Source organism: Aythya fuligula, chromosome 1 (genome assembly GCF_009819795.1).
Source record: "Aythya fuligula isolate bAytFul2 chromosome 1, bAytFul2.pri, whole genome shotgun sequence".
Classification (NCBI taxonomy): Eukaryota; Metazoa; Chordata; class Aves; order Anseriformes; family Anatidae; genus Aythya; species Aythya fuligula.
Genome location: NC_045559.1, coordinates 85591878 through 85601969, shown reverse-complemented (window position 1 = coordinate 85601969; position 10092 = coordinate 85591878). Strand labels below are relative to the sequence as shown.

Sequence of the window (10092 nt, the reverse complement as noted above, 5' to 3'; positions counted from 1 at the left end):
CTGGCCACTATGCACTTGCAGATGGAGTCCTCATCTCACCTCATGGCTGAGGTCCCCCAGAATATAATGAAGCTCCTTTATAAGTGCTGAATCTGCCACCACGTTTCTCAGGTATTCCTATTTGAGGCTTTCCTCTGTTTCTATGAGAGGATGAGGCTCTGCCCCTGTCCTGTGTGCCCCACTGCCACATCAGACTAGAGTTGTAATGGACAGAGGGGATTGATTACCGGCCTGCTACTGTCCCTTACCCTCTAAGATAAGGTCCACAGAGGGCTGCAAGTTTCCTGGCACGTGCAGAGGAAAGGTCATGGTACACAGTGGACTCTAGCCCTCTAAATTAGGGGCAAGTCAGGCAAAAGATGTTCTCTTTCTTTGTTTCTACTCCTCTTTGCTCGTACTGATGAAATCTACCTTATTTTTTTCCCTTTTATATTTACTTAGGTTATGCTTCTGGAGTGGTGTTTTTTTGTTTGTTTGTTTTGTTTTGTTTTTCATTTTTAAACAATATTCTTTAAGTCTACTGAATCCAAAGAAAAGTCTTGCCACTATCTGCCTTGAAATAGAAGTGAGATGTCAGCTGAGTCCTGAACTGATTTTTGCAGGATCTCCGCCAAGTGAAGTTGTCGTAGTGTTTGCTACCCTCCACCATTTCTCTTTATTTGGGCAGAAATCTCATCTTTTGGATAATTAATTCCATAAAGGGCTCAGTAGCTTTTATGCAAGTTGCTATGCAAAATAATTGTGTCATGCTGTTTCTTCAGCTGTGCAGTACTACACATTTTCCCTTTTTAAGCAGCAACTACCCCGAAAGGGAAGGAAGGTGTTCTTTGGTAGCCATGTCCTTCTGGCTTTCCTTTTCCTCTAAATAAGATTTTCTATGGCATCAAGAGATGAAATGTGGCTCCTTGTACATGTCTATCGTTGCACATTTACTTAAAACTTCGGATGTATGCTGCTTGATTGAGGTCAGTGGCACAGAGTAAGATCATGCACAGTTCAAATTGGCTGTTTGAGATGTTTCATCAGAAAGGATCATTGAAGGAGGCATCCAGTCTCTCAGTGAAAAAACTTTCTATCCCATGCTGGAGGCTTCTGCTGATGCCATATAAAAGTGAGCAGTAACTCATTAATGTTTGTGCTTGTGCTGGCTCAGCCCATGCTTATGTTCTCTTAGACACATTATTAGATTTTTGTTGTTGTTGTTGTTATTTTTTGGTGGCCCCTTGGGGACCTAGTAGTCGGACTCGATCCTTGTGGGTCCTTTCCAACTTGAATATTGTATGATTCTATGTTTCTTACTGGGATGAGGCACTGCCTCTGATTCTCAAAGCATTGTGCAGACAAATTCTGGTTTAGGTGACGAAACTAGGGCCTATAACTTAACTATGATCTTTTCATCTTACTCAGTAAGCAGTAAGAAACTGCAGAAAAAAAAAAACAACAAAAAAAAAAAAAACAGGTTTTATGGATGGGTGTAGATCTGTGATTGTTTTGTCACTGAATACCTATCTGTGTCCTGGGGAAGAGTTTGGATTTTGGGAAGGGAAAAAGGAAGAGTAGTTTCCAAGGTGACAGAAAATTGAGGCAGAAGCTGCTCTAGATATCTTAACAGAAGTATTGCATGGGTCTCCAAACAAGGCAGAATTTGGCTCACAAAAATGATTAGTGGAAAAGTAGTAGGGTAAATAATTGGACTCATTTAAAAATAAGTGAAACTGAAGGTTGTGAAATTAAAAAGAAGAACAAACCATGAGGAAAGATATGACTTAAAAGCATAACCTGATGCTTAAAGTTGTGTAAAAACTCCCTCCACTTTACAATAGATGCTTTTAGAAGAGAGAGTGGATGTTTATTAAGCTAATTTGATTGGATAGCTGGCTGGTCATGAACTGTGCTCAGCAAATCAAGATGTAAGACAATGATTCAAAACACTAAGGGATTTGTTATAAAAAGGGATAACGTCCACATTCCAGAAAGTGCCTCCTGTAGCAGATCCAAGATCGCTTGTGTTCCGCATGAATATGACCAAAAATACATCTCTCCCCGGTTTTCTGTTTGACACATGCTTTTCAGAGTGAAAGATACAAGCCTGAGGAATGCAGTAGCAGGATTAGTAGAATTACAAATGAGTATTTCCTCTAAACAAGCAGATCTCTATATCGTTTTGAGTTCCCTGCATGATTAAGTCAGTGTGTTTTACGTGCTGGACTCTGTTATCCGCCCATCTCAGCCTTGGTCAGATGGTAATTGCATTTGTGGGAAGAAATATAGAACAATCTGAAAACTTGATGAGGACAAAAATCATCCAGATCCTCATCTTTCAAACTGAATGTTCTTGCTTGTACTAACTGGCATTTTTCTGAGTGTCTCTTCGAAGTTATGGATAGAAACAGTCTCCTCAAGGATCTATATGAAATGAGAACATGAGTCATGTTCCTGTTGGGAAAAGAATTGAAACGACTGTTAGGGAAGCCAGTAGCTGCTTCTTGTATGACTCGAAAACGTGTCAGTTTTTACTGAGCAATTATTTATTTACTGAAGTAAATGAAAGGCATCTACTATCCTTCTTCCCCTGTTTCAATGAACTTGAGGTTGTAGCACTGGCATTCATGTGGTAAGGCTTTTTTTTTATTATTTTTTATTCTTTTTTTTTTTTTTTTTTTAAATGGGAGAAGACAGGCAAATTTGGAGCAAATCAAGAGGTGTTTGTGATCTCATGGAAGCCAGCTGCAGAAAGGGATGAAAAATCTGAGATCATATCCTTCATCTGTGTGCCACATCATGAAACAGGCCAAGTGTGAGCCTGGCTTCACGTGCGTGTCTTAACTCTTTATCTGCTTGTTCTGCATATGCATCTGTAAACGTTCTTCAAAGCAGTGTGAGTCCATACACTTGACCACATGCAGATCTTTCCTAAAACATTCCCTGGCCACTATGCTAGCAGGAATGTGAAAAGGTCAGAATAGATGGGATCTAAACAGTGCTGGTTTCTTGCATTGCATGCAGACAGCGTACACCCTGGGCCAAAGACCATGTTTGTTTGATATGGATGTCCTGGAGTGAGCCTGGCTTAGGTCCACTAAAATAATTAAAGGACTGGAGCATCTGACACACCAGGAGAGGCTGGGAGAGCTGGGATTTTCCAGCCTTGAAAAGAGAGGTTTCAGAGGGGAATCAGTGTGTATAAATGTGTATTGATGTGTATAAATACTTGATGCGAATAAAGAAGATGGATCCAGATTCTTCTCAGTGGAACCCAGTGAAAGGAAAAGAAGGAACAGTCACAGATGGAAATACATGGAATTCCATTTAAACATAAAACATTTTTACTAGTTCATTTCATTGGTTGCATGTTTTACTGTTCAAACCCTGGAATAGCTTGCACAGGGGGGCTGTGGACTCCCTATCCTTGGAGATACTCAAACCCTGACTTGGCACAGCCCTGAGCAACCTGCTCTAGTTGACCCTGTGCTGAGTGAGGACACTGGACCAGATGATCTCCTAAAGTCCATTCCAGCTTAAATCATTCTCCTGTGAGTCTGAGATCTGCTCTGGGTATTCTTAAAACAAACAACCAGGAAACTAGCAACAAACACCTCTAATCCTGCCTATTCAGTAGTGATACGCTACGCTGACGTAGCTTAGCACTTCACAGATTTCTAAACGATGACCCTACCGCACAAGTAGGTTGACTCATGCCAAAAGTTTCCTCATGTCTGAGCAGCTTAAACAGATGATGAAAGATAAGCATGTAACAGCACCTCAGTATCTGCCTCTGAGCCTGTCTTTAGTGTATCCTGTCTTTGCCAGTGTTTTGTTTAAAAGCTTGATGCGTGTGGGAGAAGGTTGCAGAGGGTCTGAAGTGTATTTGTGCCTCCTGGGTCTGGACAGGGCCTAGATGCATCCCCAGCTGAGATCTCGTACCGATCTCCTTTCCTCTGGGTACTGCAGTGAGTCCTGCTGCTCTGAACCACAAAACTAGTATTCAGGAGTGAAATTGGTATTCAGGAGTCTTTCAGATCTCAAAAAGTCCCTTCTCTGTGTTGAAGTTTTACTCCCCGAGTTTCCATAGCCTGTCAGGGCAGGCAGCATCCCCCCTTGTCCTCCCCACTTCGCACCAGTAAAACCATGAGTTTCTCCCCAGTCCATGATACATGGGTTGAATAAACTCTGTCCAGTTGCTTTTTGTCACGTTCCCTTGCTCTGAGCAGGAAGGCAAGCTGCCCTATAGTGAAGTTTTGGCAGGCGGGAGCACCCGGTGATGCTCTCAGCTCGATGTCAAACACTTTCCAGGGCAGGGCGACCGTCTGGTATGCAGCAGGGTGCCGGGACCACGGGCAAGTTTAGACACAAGGCGAGATGGAGCCTATTACTTGATACTGGCCGCTTCCAGCCAGGTATAGGGTGGGTAAGGTGTACGGAGGTAATGGGACTGCCACACCGGAGCCATGTGGGGACGGTTCCTCCAACTCCTGCCTGCCCGAAATGGTGAAACCAGGCAGCGTCGTGCTAGACGGTGAGTAGGGGACGGGTGCCACGAGCAAAGTTAGGGCGTTATTTTGGCAAAAAAATGGGAAATATGAAGGGAAATATAGAAGATGTAAGGTACAGGGGCCGCGTGAAGGCAGCGCAGGAGCTGTCTGACAGGAGGCACTCGGCGCCCTTTGTGGGGCGGGCTGCTCCTCAGCAACTCGGGCAGAGGATAGGGATCTGGAGGGGGATCCCTCGCAATTAATTGACGCAATTAATCGTTATTAAGGGCTGAGAAGGGCTCGGGGCCGGCCCGGGGCGGGGCTGCGGGGCGGTGCCGGGCACAGGAAGCGGAAAGCGGCGGCGAACGGCGGCCGCCGCCGGGGGAAGGCGGCGGAGGAGGAGGAGGAGGAGGAGGAGGAGGAGCGGGCATGGGGGAGGCAGGTCGGTGTGTCCGTCCGTCGGTGTGTCCGTCTGTCGGTGAAGGGGAGGAGGTGGCGAGGCTCATAGCCTGGCAGGGTGAGCCCCAAAACCGTGGGCACTGAGAGGCGGCGGCTGTGCTGCGGGTGGGGAGGAGGGCTGGAGGAGGTGGGTGCTGCCCGGCAGAGGGCAAAGCCGCTGGTTCCCCTAAGGGCACCCTCGGCACAGCCCCTGCAAGCCAGACCCGTCCTGGTTTGGGCTCTTACCTGGGCTGGGAGGAAGGTTTTTTAGGGTAGAGGCTGAGCTCTCCGCTGGCAGCCCTCCGGCTGTCACGGCGGGGCTTTCCTCAGCCCTGGGTCTGTCAAAGCGCCTCGCCCCGGAGTGTTTGCAGCTCTGGGGAGTTCATGCATTAAGCCGTGCTGCCCAGAGGAGCAAATCGGGATGTTTTGTATATGTTGTGTCACATACACCCCATCGCCGGGGTGTCCCAGCTCCGAGGAAGGCAGCTCCAGCATTGCTTCGGCCAACTCGGCTGCGAACGTGCTTGGCTCTCGTCCCCCTCTGGGGTTTGGCTTTGCAGCTGGCCGCAACTCCAAGACCACTGTCGGCTCTGCCAGCACCTCCCTTGACCATTTCTGCTTCAAAATTAACAAGCGAGCCTTGCAGAGAGCCTCCCCGGAGAGCTCTCCCTGCGAGCTGAGGTGTTGGATGGGTTTCCAGCCTGCCTGGGAGCCACCCAGGCGAAGAGCTCGCTGCCCGTGGTCGCTGGCCGGCTGCCTGGGGGGGAGAGCAGATGCCTGAGCTGTGCCTGGTGCTGCTCGCCCAGATACAGGAGTCCTTGTGGCTGCCACTGGCCTCTTGGTTTTGGTGAGCAGCGTCGGTATTCGTGGTGGCCTTTGATGTGTTACAGGCATATGCACCCAGGGAGGGCTTTACCACCACGAGGAGACCAGAGTACGTACCGGGGAAACACTGGGTTGTGTGCTGTGGGGTTGCTCAGGGTCTGTAGACTCATTTATTTATTTTTAAATCCAAATAGAAAACGTGGGAACGCAGGCAGTCTCCCAAAGGAGAGCGCTTTCACTAGGGAAACCTCTCGTGATTTGTAACCTTTCGCGTTATCTCTCCATCTAACTGCTATGGCTAAAAATAAACTTTGGAAATCAGGTACAGGTACCGTCAGCTTGGGATAGGCAGAGGCTGAAGCAATAGCCCCGGGGCAGATCTTGCCCTCATTGCTTGTAGGGCTTTGAACATCGGTATTGAAAACAGTTCCTACGCACAGTCTCGGGTGCTCTGGAGCAACGAGGGTGAGGCAACAACATTTCTACCACGTTGCACGGCTCCGGGATTGAGAGGTGCGTCTGAAGGTCTAGCAGCATGGGAGACGTACGAGCGAGGAAGTGCAAGCTTTCACCACGCCGACAGATTGGCAACCCAAGGTATAATTTGCATGATTGATGAGGGCTCGAACGCCGGGTGAGCTTCACGAACTTGGACAGCGCAGATGCGGTTCGTGGAGCGGGCAGAGGACATCCTCCCGGGAGGTGCTTGACTGATGGGTCCCGTGCAGAGACCTTCCCAAGTCGCGGATCAGCTGCGTAGCGAGGAGGCTGGGGCTTTGCTGGTGGGAAGCACCGCTTGCTGGGGTGGTTTTTGGGACAGCCTCGCTCAGTTTTCAGACCTGCGCTGTGGCACGGCGTGATTCAACGTGCAGGTGGATCGCTTCAGTGAGCGGTGACCGTGCTTTCTGAAGTATCCGTGTCACGGACTGATGGTTTTCAGCCGAGGGGCTGGAAATTCCCGGGGGTTTGTGAGCTGTTTCTGAGAAGCCTGCGAGAAGCAGTGAAGAAAAAGAGAGCGTATTGCTGGAGGGCTTGAATTTGCTGACTGCGAAACATTTCTTTTTGGGATGTGGGGCTTGCAAATCAAGAGCCGCTGCCATAGAGTAAAGGTCCCGGTTTGCATATTTTGACGCCAAAACGAACCTTACTTAATGACATGCAAAAATAAATAAAAAGCTTTTGGAAAAACACGTTTTCCAAAAAAAAAAACCACTTTGGTTTTTTGAGAGCTCGTTGGCAGTTAAAACTGAAAGCCTTGGCTCCGCAAGCAGATCACTGCGGGTGAACTCCTGTGCTTACAAATCAAATGGCTGGATCGGGGCCCGCTCGGGAAATTCAACAGCAAAAAGTTCCTGTGGCATCGCACTTCCAGGCACACGTAACTTCGTGAACCCACTGCTAAGCAGACCGTAAGCGACTGCAAGTCCTACACCGGGTAGGAACGGAGCTGCACGGGCCAGGTTTTCAAAGCGGAGCCCATGGGGGAATTGTTCGCCTCGGCTTCGCAGGGGGGGAAACCCATTGGGAAAGCCTGGGATGTAAAAGAGCGCTCTTGTTTGCGTTCGCCCGCTTTGATTTAAAGATGTAACTTGCTCTTTTTAAATTTCCCTTGGGCCGGGAGCCAAGCTGCGCTGCCTTGAAGATGATCACAAGGCGAGCTTCATTGGAAGCGGCATTGGGCTCCCAGCGTGGAAAATAGCAATTCAAAGGAACTTTGGGGGGAGATTTATGAGCATATGAAAAGAGGGAGTTACAATGAGTTGTGTAGCTGCGTAGGAACTGTAATTACAGCGATCTGTACAGCGCTCAGGGGTAACTACATTTCCTCGCTGCCGTGCAGGATGCGACCATCCATCCGTCTTGCCAGACTAGGGTCCCCGGATTTCCTCTGGGGCCTCTAGTATTGTTTCCCATTTAGTGGCTCACAGTACGACGAGGTCTGCAGCATCCTTCCTTCGTCTGTCAACGAGGGGAAGGCGAAGCGAGCGTCTCAGCCCTTCGGGGAGCAAAGGGCTCAGCGTGCGGCTGCACAGCATGGTGGTTTGAGCGGAGGAGGGCTTCTCTTCACCGTGCTGTTGGTTTTGCAGTTTGGGGCTGTGATGCGAAATGGATCGTGGAAAGGATCCAGGACAAAAGTGTGGCAAGGGGGAGAGAGAGGTGATTTTTTCCCCTCTCCTCCAGTGGTGCTGTTTGCTCACTGGAGAGGAATGCGCCATGGTGCGGAGGTGGAAGCTACTCACGGTGGCTTCTCCCCCAAAAACCCAAGGATATTGCAGCCGTGCCCTCAAGGAGGAGCTTGCTTTTGTGCAGGACCTGAAGATCTGCAAACAGGCAGACCATGCCTTCTGTGAGATGCGATGATCTTTTTGGGAAGCTGTTTGCATGAGCTAAATGGGGCTCTCCACTCACGCTTGTTTGTGGAGGGATGAGGCCCCGACTGATGGGGCTGCTGCTTTAGGCGGTGCAGTTGTCCCTGCCCAGAGGGGTAGGGTAAGAAAGGTGATGATTTGTGGCTCAGCAGTGGAGGTGGTAACAGATTTTGCTCGGTTTGGGTATAGTCGTGCTACCTCCAAGGCACGTGCCAGCTTTGCTCAGGCTTCAGCAGTGGGTGCTGCTGGGGTGGTGGCGAATCCAGGGCTGGTTTCTGGCTCTGGCACTCAGAGCTCCAACACGGGGATGCAATTCATCCTGCTCTTTGTCTTCCGTCCCCTCCCTGCATCACCGGGAGGTGGTGCAGAGTTCCCCAGTTCATCGCGGCGCTTTTTGACCGCCGTCCAGGAGGCTGAACGTTTTTTCTGGGGGCCTTGCTGTTGACTTTTCGCAGAGCTATGTCAAAACCGTTGCTCGTGTTTACGCAGAAAATGAAAGTTGGCGTGATCCAGCCTGCCCCGACCTTCCTGTCTCGCTGCGAGCCTGCTCTCCGTGCCTGGGTGCCCGGCGCTGCCAAATGGGAGCTGCTTGCTTGTGGTTCATCTGCTTGCAGGTAGACGGGCCACCCGCACCAGCACAGAGCCTGGGGAGAGTGAGTAACCCGTAATGATGTGCACCAGCAGCTCTCCTTGTTTTTTTTCCCATTCCTATATCGCGGTGGGGTATGTTTGTGAAGGCAGTGGTTGCTCGCAGAGAGCCTCTGGTAATGCCACGAGCAGTAAGTGGGTTAGCACCTCTTGTATGTGGGAGGGTTTGGGTATGGTAGAGGGGGTTTATCCGAGGTTTTCTAGCAGGATGGAGGTAAAAATCAGCCTTTCTGAGCTGCTGGAGCCATGAGCTGCAGGCTGTGCGCAGATCTGGGGCGTTGATGTGTTGCATCATGTGTCCCTGGCTCAGGGATTTTTGTTCCTCTTACAGTAATGATGTGATGCTTCAAACTGTGCCTTGGCTTTGTGTTTCCTTTGCCTATGGAGTCCGAATTCATCCTCGTTCCCCCCTTTTCCAAATCCAGGCTTTATGTTTCCATCCTTATTTGCCCATCCTGGATTCTGTGGTGCCTTCAAGGAGCTTTCTTGAGGCACCATATTCCCTTACAGCCTGGGGATTCACATCCACAAAGGCCAAGTACGAAGCCCAACTGCTGCTGTCGTCCCTCTCTGCTGGGGAAGGGAGAGGGTGGAAAGCAGTGGCTGATGGTTTTATTGCTAACAGCTTTGGGAAGTGCTGTGAGCAGAGCATAACTGAGGGATTTAATTTAATTTAAAGCAGTCCTTTGCCTGCTCGGTGACTACTGCGTGGCTGTAGCCCCCTGTTCTGCTGGCGTTGGCTGGAGGTAGCAGCGGACTGGGCAGGAATTTGGGAAACCAAATACAAGGTATGGGGTTGGAAAGCAGGCGTGTGACTCCTGGGAGCTGTTAGGATGCCACCCTGTTCTTGACCCCAAAAGCACAACCATCTTCTTCTGCCTTTCGCAGGTGGGATTTAAGCTTCGCTTCCATGCTGCAAGAAATGCTGGCCCATATAAGCCAGATAAGGATCTCTAATCAGTTTTCACCACTACGGTTAATACGTGTGTATATATAGATCCAACTTCTAATGAATTTCAATTCTTCCAAGCCCAAATTAGCTCTTGGAGGCGAAGGTTGCAAAGAAAGGGAGGCGCTTGCAAGAGCCATCGATCGTGGAGTAACTAATGCTTGTAAAACGGGCACACCTTGCAGTTATGAAAACAAAGCAGGTTCAGACACGGTGGTCTGATCGTTTTCAGCATTTCTGCTGGGGTAGTCACCCGCCCCTTCCCCCAGGAAGAGCTGTCACTCTGCATCTGGTGGTGCTTGGGATCTGCATTAATGGGGTGAGAAGAAAGGGGGTGTGGAAGTTGAGCCTTTTTTATTATTATTATTTATTTTCTGGCAATTCCCAAGGG

At 49.4% G+C, this 10092-nt stretch overlaps 1 protein-coding gene across 1 annotated transcript in view; it reads left to right on the top strand.

Moving 5' to 3' along the window:
• Window positions 1-4887: 4887 nt before the first annotated feature.
• The window catches only part of VANGL1 (VANGL planar cell polarity protein 1), a 36046-nt gene continuing 30841 nt past the window's right edge, over window positions 4888-10092 (top strand). The window contains exon 1 of the mRNA XM_032207954.1: window positions 4888-4914. The gene's annotated coding sequence lies outside the window, so the exon portion shown is untranslated. The remainder of the gene's footprint in view (window positions 4915-10092) is intronic.